The sequence below is a fragment of the Rattus norvegicus genome, chromosome 6 (genome assembly GCF_021556685.1).
Source record: "Rattus norvegicus strain SHRSP/BbbUtx chromosome 6, alternate assembly SHRSP_T2T, whole genome shotgun sequence".
In the NCBI taxonomy this organism is placed as follows: Eukaryota; Metazoa; Chordata; class Mammalia; order Rodentia; family Muridae; genus Rattus; species Rattus norvegicus.
In genome coordinates this window covers 96,645,433-96,652,500 of record NC_141539.1, presented here as the reverse complement: position 1 = coordinate 96,652,500, position 7,068 = coordinate 96,645,433, and the positions used below count along the sequence as shown (strand labels likewise).

General features: G+C 45.7%; 2 pseudogenes; both read left to right on the top strand.

Moving 5' to 3' along the window:
* Positions 1-3,402, top strand: part of LOC148005303 (cytochrome b-c1 complex subunit 10 pseudogene) — a 29,740-nt pseudogene extending 26,338 nt beyond the window's left edge.
* A 1,897-nt stretch (positions 3,403-5,299) lies between these two features.
* LOC148005302 (large ribosomal subunit protein eL15 pseudogene) lies at positions 5,300-5,910 on the top strand (annotated as a pseudogene).
* Positions 5,911-7,068: the final 1,158 nt, after the last annotated feature.

The window sequence follows — 7,068 nt, the reverse complement described above, 5'->3', positions numbered from 1 at the left end:
AGTGAGAAGGAATGGACTGAGGCTCCTGACTCTCGAGCTCAGCTGGGGATCCCCTCCCCTGGGAGCTGCAACACCTCTGCTGAGGAGGCTTCCTCTCAGAGCTGTGTGGTTTTGGGCTCCCATGTCTCAGGATGCCCTTCCTTTGGGACACTGTCCCACCTCAGAGCTGTGTGGTTCCTGGGCTTCCGAGTCCCAGGATACCTTCGCATCCAAGCAAAAAGGCCAACAGACATCAGATGAAGGTCATAAAACTTGAGGTCTACAAGGACAGCAGCAACACACTTTTAACCTAGAAACAATTGCTTTGATCTTGGAATAGAACAACATTCTGTTTGCCTCCCAAAAGTTCTGCAGTCTGTATAGTAAATATAAATATTAGCAGCATTCTATGGGCACATGTGCATGTGAGTGTCCATGTGTGCATGCGTGTGTGTGTGTGTGTGTGTGTGTGTGTGTGTGTGTGTGTGTGTACTGGTATGTACACATGTGCATACAGGCGTTTGAGCCTGTGCATGCACGGAGGCCAGAGGAAGACATCAGGTATCCTGCTCTATGATTCTCTCCTTTATTTCCTTTACTCTCCCTAGAATCTGGAGTTAGATTGGCAGTCATCGAGCTCTATGATCCTCCTGTCTCTACCTCCTGCCCTCCACCCACATATATCTCTGAGGTTATAAGTATGTAGAGGCCAAGCTCAGCATTTTATATGGGTGCTCAGATCTGAATTCAGGTCTTCATGCAGCTCTAAGTCATCTTTCCAATGGGCTTTTTGATTGAATATAACCAAAGACTGAGACACATCCTCGAGGCTAGCCTTTGCTTCTCATGCAGTCTTTCTAAAACTAGGACTCCTGTGTGTCCAGTGCATATTTGTTCATATGCCTGGATGCATGCACGCGCACGCATGTGTGTGTGTGTGTGTGTGTGTGTGTGTGTGTGTGTGTGTGCATGACATTGGATGTCTTTCTCAATCATGTTCCACTTCTATTTACTGAGACTAGGTCTCCCTCTGAAGCCAGAACTAACCAGCTTGCCCCAGATCCTCTGTCCCTAGCTCCCTTGCACTAGGATTAAAGGCAACCTGATATGGATGCCCAACGTTTTTCTGGGGAGGCCGTGGATCTAAATTCCAGTTCTCACATGTGCTTTATTCACGGAGCCATTTCCCCAGCCCCCAAGAAACCTTTGAAGGAAATAGCTTAACCTATGTCTATTTGGTTATTTATACTGCTTAGGTCTCTCAAGCTACCTATAATATTTAAAAACAGAAATTCATGTAAGTGTAAGAGAGGATGATGAAGTTAAAGATCAAAGCTTTCTCACCTTGCGTTCGGGTTTCAGAGAGCATGCTCATGGTGGAGATGGAAGTGCGGCTGTCCCTGGGGTCCACATGTTAACCCATCAAAGCGCTCTGTTTACATTTAGGAGGCTGACAGGAAAGGGCCAGAGAACGGTGGATTGGAATATATGCGAACAACAACAAGAAGAAAGGCATCTTCTGGAGAGTGAGGTCGGTTAACCACCCAGGGATTCATGTATGCTTTTGAAGCTTAGTGTCCAGCGTAACATTGGATGGAGAAAGACTGTAACTGGAGGTGCAGGGGAATAAGCCCCTATCCTGATAAATGGCTCACTGTCGACTTGAGAGAGGGCCACTTATTGCTGGAGTGGATTCTCTTAAGTGCAGCTCATCCACATTTCTGGTCTCTTTTGCTGGCTGATTCTTGCTCTCCCACTTCACTAGGTCATCAGACTTAAACAGATCCCAGGGGCATATTCTTGGATTCCTTAGACTCATTCCATTATGGAAATACACTTCTATTCTCTATAAATTGCCTAGTCTTGGGTATTTTGTAATAACAACAACAATGACCCCAACAAAAAATGATGAAGACACTCCCATCTATCCGTCATGTAGAAGTAGCCATGGAGAGAGCCACTGAAAACCTTATTCGTATTCTCTCTGTGTTTCACTGTCTTTGTCTCTGGCTTGGTTTTGGCTAGCACAGGCTGGCCTTGAACTTGCTATGTAGCTGAAGATGATCTTGAACAACTTCCTGGTCCTCCTGCCTCCATCTGTCTAGTTGCTGTTATTACTGTTATTGTAGGTTCATTCCACTGCGTTTGGCTTTGTTTTCTTCCTTTTGCACATAACCAAACTTAGTACACAGGCAGTCCCACTGGCCTGCTCTCAAGGGCCCAGCAGCAGCTTATATCGCCAGCCACCACCAGGTACACCAGGTGTGTGCTGCACATAAAAGGGCCCCCAGACCTCTCTCTGCCCCCATCTTCTCTGGCCTCTCTGCCTTCTCTTGTGTGTGTCTTTCTCCCATTCTCCCTCTCTGTCTTCCTGTCTCCATGCTGGTCTGCCTCTATCTCTCCTTTATGTCCCTAAACCAAGAGGCCTTTACTCTCCCTAATAAACCTCTTACACTAGATCTGTCGCTCGGCAAAATTTCTTAGGGGTGCCACCTCAGCACAGCCCCCCTCCCAATCCCCTCTCTTGCATTTTATCCTACGACAGACACATTCCTCTTCTGTAATGTAGCATGAAAATGAATGACTTTAATTAGCCACGATTTTCAAGTTCCTAAGTAGAGAAAATATTTTAAAATGGAGTGGGAGCAATGAAAATGGCAGCATTTATATACTTCATGGGTACTTGGTGATAGTGATGACGTGTGAACCTCAGTGAAGCCTAAATAGGAGGCTTTGCACACAGAGGACACAGATGATGAGTTCAGTACAGAGAGCAGGTGAGAGGGCAACAGTCAGGCCTCCTCTTCCTCCTCTTCCTCCTCCTCCTCTTCTTCTTCCTCCTCCTCCTCTTCTTCTCCTCCTCCTCCTTCTCCTCCTCCTCCTCCCACTGCCTCTTCCTGTACACTTTACCACATGTCTAGTAGAGTCAGAGGGTCAATGATTCCTAGCTTGGCCTGCTACTACAAAACACCTTCACCTTGGCATCAACAAACAGACTGAAGGTCTGAGAGGTTAGCATCCGTGGACTACATGCTTAGCCTGAATTCAACCCCCAGTTCATACCACCCCTCCCCAAATGAAAACAAGCTACCTGTAACAATGGAGAAAATATCAGGAAATAAGTGCACATTAGGAATGGTAAACATAGTATAAAAACATAGTATAAAAACAGATTAATAAATAGCACAGTAGTGTTGAGCCAACAGAGTGACCCTGAGTGTCCAGACCTGACCACAAAGCTGAGCAGGTCCCTAGGTTCATGCTACTGTGAACAAGACAAGCCAAGAATTGGACCCCCACAGCCAGCATGTGGGGTCCTATAGGTGTGAGGTCTTATTCATGGGGCTGGTGTGGGTCATGGGCTGGTGACTGATTCTAGTCTGGGTGTCCTACATCAATGGCAAGTTCAGGAAGGATGATTAAGTAGCCAACACTTCACCGGCCTCTGTGGTGTCCCATCACAGGCTGCCTCAAGAACAGCACAGGTCTAGGAATGGACACTGCAGCACCTGAGGAAGCCTCCATGTGACAGACACTCATCACATCTTGATGTCTGCAGTATTAAAGAATGTTTTCATACCTACCAACAAACAAATGAACAAGTTAATGGACACAGTAAATGTTGGTTTCATGGCGTCTCATGAACGTGTGTGTTTTGTACGTAAACATGTGGACATGGTGTGTGCAGGTGTGCATTGTACATGTGAATATGTGCATGCATGCATGTGTATGTATACATGAATATGCATACCTGTGTGCATGTATGTGTTGTGTGCACATGTGCATACATGTGTGAGCATGTATATGTGTTCATGTGTATGTATATGTACAAATATGTGTATATGTATGTATTCATGTTTTGAGAACAGAATGAGCTTATTAAGCACATGCTAAGCATACATTCACTAGTGAGCTCTTTCCCAGTTCAGGCTGGTTGTTTCTATTAGCTGTCACTGCTACTAGAAATAGTAGGCATAAGAAAATTGAACAGAAATATCTGTTCTGTGAATGGTACCTGTGATGGTTTGTATATTGGGATGTGTGCCCTGGTTGAAATAGGTATGTCACTGTGGGTGTGGGCTTAAGACTTTCACCCTACCCATCTGGAAGTCAGTCTTCTACCAGCAGCCTTCCAGTGAAAATGCAGAACTCTCAACTCTGCCTGCACCATGCCTGCCTGGATGCCATGTTCCCACCTTGATGATTATGAACTTAACCTCTGACCTGTATATACCCAAATATACATTGTCCTTCATAAGAGTTATCTTGGTCATGGTGTCTGTTCACAGAAGTAAACTAAGAAGTTCATACCAGGGACTGAGATATTGCTGTGATAGGCCTGACCATGCTTTTGTTTGGAAGATTGTGGATTTGGGAACTTTGCATTTGGAAAGCAGTGGAATGCTTTAAATGGGGCTTAAAGTGGGTATCCTAGAAGGAATATAGGAAGACTTTCTTAATGAGAGTGATTTGAACTGTGCAGAGGTGGCTCAAGAGGTTTCAGAGGAGAAGAATTTCAATGTGTGACCTAGAGACTGTTTTCTGTGGTGAAGAATTGCCATAAGTTGCACCCTTAGGAGCTCTTTGCCCATGTCTGAAGAGTCTGTCTGAGGCTAAGGTGAAGCGTCTCAGATTAACTCCATTGACAAAGGAAGTCTCAAAAAAAGCCCAGCAGAAACTTTGTTCTCTGGTTAAGTCTCATGAAGAAGAAAGATTTTGAACAACCATAACAAGCTTAGAAAGGAAAAATATAAAATATATAGTTCAAGTATTAAAGGGGCACCAGGAAGTGAGATGGAGCAGAATCCTGTGTTCTAGGAGATAACAGTTTAAGGGAGTGGGACTTTGGGGCAAGATCCTACCCAGCTAAGTTTAGATACAGGCATGGTGGTACACACCTTTAATCCCAGGAGGTAAAGCCAAACAGATCTCTGAGTTCAAGGATAGCCTGGGACACAGCAAGTTCTAGATGAAGAAAAGCTTAAGTCCAGGTGTGGTGGTACACACCTTTAATCTCAGAAGACAGGCATACAGATCTCTGAGTTCAAGATCAATCTACAGAGCAAGACCCAGGACAGCCAAGTTTAGGTGGTGAAGGAGTTGGAAAACAGAAAGCTAGTGATAATGTAATAGAACAAGGTGACCAGGTACCCGCCCCAGCAAGCAGCAGAACTTGGTAGCTTTGGTCACGTGGCTCTGGCTTTAGAGTCCAGGCTAGAAGGGACGACTGGGACAATTGATGCTGGCTAGCTGGAGCTACGAAATTAATGATGATAAAGAAGAGACCTTTCCTCTGGCAGTAGCCATCAGGCGAGCCAAGATGGGTGCATACAAATATATCTAGGAGCTGTGGAGGAAGAAGCAGTCCGACATGATGTGCTTTCTTCTGAGGGTCCACTGCTGGCAATACTGACAGTTCTCTGCACTGTACAGAGCTCCCCACCCCATCCAGCCTGATAAAGAAGGCTGGGATACAAGGCTAAGCAAGGTTGTGTACTTTACAGGATTAGTGTCTGCCGTGGTAGTCGAAAATGCCCACTTCCTAAGGGTGCAACTTATGGCAAGCCTGTTCACCACGGTGTTAACCAGCTGAACTTTGCCCGAAGCCTTCAGTCTGTTACTGAGGAAAGAGCTGGGCACCATTGTGGAGCTTTGAGAGTCCTGAATTCCTACTGGGTTGGTGAAGATTTCACATATAAATTTTTTGAGGTTATCCTCATTGATCCATTCCATAAAGCTATCAGAAGAAAGCCTGACACCCAGTGGATCACCAAACCAGTCCACAAGCACAGAGAGATGTGTGGGCTGACATCTGTTGGCTGCAAGAGCCATGGCTTTGGAAAGGGCCACAAATTCCATCACACTATTGGTGGATCTCGCCGGGCAGCCTAGAGAAGGGGCAATACTCTCCAACTCCACTGTTACCGCTGATACATGTAGTATTTGTAAAATTCATATCGAATAAAAATTTAGAACAGTCAAGAAGAAGAAGAGGAAGAGAAGAAGAGGAAGAAAAAGAAGAATAAGAAGAGGAGGAGAAGGAAGAAGAGGAGGAGGAAGAAGAGGAGGAGGAGGAAGAGGAGGAGGAGATGACATTTCTGGGAAGTGTTTTCTGAGAGCACAAGAGGCCATCTTCCAGAGAGCCAAGGTTGTACCTCTGCTGCAACTGTACTTGGTAATGTGTGAGAGTCGCCCAGGTGGTACTGGTTTTGAAGGCATGAAGGGGTCATGAAGAGCAGCTGAGGCTCAGCTCTGAGAGAGGCCATGGAAGGCCATTGATGAAGATGCAGTTTCAGTTGTAGTTGACGGCCCAGGACTGAAGGGGTCATGCAAAGGATTTGAGGCTTGGCAACATGAAGAGCACCTATGAGAGGCTATTGGTGAAGCCTAGTTGCAACAGAAGACCCCAGTGTTTTGGAGATGCCAGTACCATGGGATGATCAGCAGCAGCAGCAGCAGTGGAGTGGGTCAACCTGAGCTTAGAGTGCTACAGAGGGCAGAACTGGAGAAGTGATGCCAGCCCTTTGGAGGAGCCCAGAAGATCGTGTGTGGATCCCAGGCATTGAAACAAGAAGCTGTAACATTGAAGTTGCCTTGGAGACCCCAAGATGTTAGGGATGCCAGAGCTTTGGGATATCTGCTGAGGAAAGCTGCTGATAGAGAGTGGAACCAGCCCAGGAGAAAGAACATTGTTGTAGTCAACAAAGATTAAAAATGGAGTGGAAATCTGAATACTATTTTGACATCAGACATGGAGATGCTGAGTTTGGAGTTTGCCCAGCTGCTTTTGTATCTTGATTTGGGGATTACAGTTAAGTGATTGAATCTTAGAAGACACTTTGCACTTTGGAGTTTTAGCAATGTTGATACTGCTATAGACTATGCAGACTTTGGAATTTGGACTAAAAGTACTTTTTTATTATGCTGTGTCTAGGTGTGGCTCCCATAGACTCATGTGTTTGAATAAGCCAATGGGGGCCAGGGAGTGGAATGTGACAGTTTGTATATGCTTAGTCCGGGGAATGACACTATTCGGAGGTGTGGCCTTGTTGGAGTAGGTGTGTCACTGTGGGCTTGGGCTTAAAGACC